The following is a 2430-nucleotide window of genomic DNA, read 5'->3' on the forward strand; positions in this document are numbered from 1 at the left end:
AACCGTGAGCCGGAATAGCTGTGTATGCTATGAATATTGGCTGGTTATGGATTTAACCGTGAGCCGGAATGGCTGTGTATGATATGAATATTGGTTGGTTCTGGACTGAATCGTGAGCCGGATGGCTGATATGGATGTTGATCCATGGATGAGAATTCATGCGTGTTTATGCTGAATTATTGATAATTGTGATTTGCACTTCCACTATCTGAGATACGAGTTTCCCTGGGTAGTAGCAGTGGCTAGCCACCACATGCTCCAGGTTGAGACTTGATACTCTGCTAACCCTATGTCGTAAGTGTGGCCGGGCACTGTGAAAGACCCGGATGAGCTCGCCCCCGTAAATATTCACCAGTGAAGGTGATGGATATAGATCATGATTATGATCAAGTTTATGATGAGTATAACTCGAGTTGGCGATGCATGACAGAGGGACAGTCCAATGGTTAGCGACCAGGACTTGTCGGGTTGGCTCTATAACCGACAAGATGATATCATCAGCCACTAGGGACAGGCATCCATCATATGCATACTATATGAATTGTTTGAGATTGCCTACTTGACTGCATACTATTTACTAATTGTCTAAATGCCTTAATTGCTCCTATTTGTATATTTCTTGTTTGATATAACTGTGTTTGCTACATTATACTCCTGCTGGTGGTTGGGAGGTCTGAAGGAATTGGAAAGGGAAGTATTAGTTAGACTGAAGTATCTTTAGTCAGATGCCCTTTATGGTTTAGCTTGTTTATAAGCTTTGATATTATCTGGAGGAAGTTCTAGGATTGCCTTTGGCTTTCCTCCATTATTATGTATTATATATGTGGAAGCTGTTACCATGCTGGGGACCTCTGGTTCTCACCCATGCGGATTTTGTGGTTTTCAGATGCAGGACGTGAGGTTTCTCGCTGAGGCATGCTGGAGACTTCTAGAGTTGCGAAGATCCTTGTTCTCGGGGCTATGTTTTGGTTTATATGTTTTGCTTAGATACTTTTATCTCCATTAAATAATTCAAACTGTGATGACTCCTCTTATGGGAGAATTTTGGAGAATAGGTTTTATGTATTGGTGTCCCTTTGGGTTTCCTTGGGTTTTTCTTATTTTTATCATATGTATATATTGTTATGCTCGGACCGGTTATCTTCGCAGCCGGATCTTGAGTCTTGATATTCCTGTTTTTGACACTCCTTTGTATATATATAATCATGCATTGGTTATCCTTGTTCGTTACGTTATCGATCGGAGTGTTGCGCTTTCGAGTTGCGGTTTTTGTTTACCCTTTTTCTACAAAGGCTCCTAGTTATAGTCAATCATTCATACTACTATATGTACTGAACTTTTATTTTAGAGGTCGTAATACCTTGCCATCTTTGAATTGTGACTTAAGCATAAGACTCTGTATGGTAGGGTGTTACAAAGGCCATCAATCAAATCAATGAAACTTTCTCTCTCATATTTCTCATGCATTTATTAGCTTTACTTAATAAAGTTTTGAATTCCACTTCATGATGAGTAAAGGAGTTCCGTTGGAAGCAATGAAACTTTGCTTTCTATGTTTAGTGGATTCGGATCATGCATTGGGTCTTGTAACATCAATATTAATTTGGGCTTGTAACAATAATTGCTTCAATTTGGTCTAAATAATATCACAACAATTCAGCCATACTTTTTTAAACATTTTGAATCAAAGCTGAATTAGAAATAAAATCACACTTGGGCTTGTTGCAATTATATTTTATTTTCGGCCCAATAATAAACTGCATCACAAAATTATTAATTAACATATGTTAAATGAAAATTAAATTAATAATTTTATAATTAATATAATTAATAATATTTAGTCATCACAAATATTAATTTAGAGTTTCCAAACTCATCAAGATATGATGTATTGTATGATGTAAATGTCAGCATACTTATTCTCTGTCATAGGAATCATGCATGTTTTTTTTGCTCTAAACTGACCTTATTTTTTTTCTTTATGGGATCAACATGGTGAAATAACTGTAGCCAACGTCTTATAGTTATACAATGAATTAATAATCAAATTCGTTCCTAAAAGATTATTTATTTTTTAAATTAGTCATCAATTTTTTTTTAATTATAGTAGTTCTTAAAAGATAAAACATAAGTTAAATTAATCTTTTTATTAATTAGATGATAATAACTGATGATATATCACATTAAGTGTCACGTGATATGATAACATGCTACGTGCCATAATATAATTGGTTAACTTGTCAGGTCAGTAACACCTACTATGTCACGTGTCACTTAAGGTGTAAAAAAATTATTTATAATCAAAATAATCCCTAAAAATTTAGACATAAGTCATTTTCATATTTAAAATTTTAAAAATTAATTAAATTGGTCCTTATATAATTTTTTTTATTTTTTCTTCATAATATTAAATTTAAAGTATTTTTGATA

Source organism: Arachis duranensis, chromosome 1 (genome assembly GCF_000817695.3).
Source record: "Arachis duranensis cultivar V14167 chromosome 1, aradu.V14167.gnm2.J7QH, whole genome shotgun sequence".
Lineage (NCBI taxonomy): Eukaryota > Viridiplantae > Streptophyta > Magnoliopsida > Fabales > Fabaceae > Arachis > Arachis duranensis.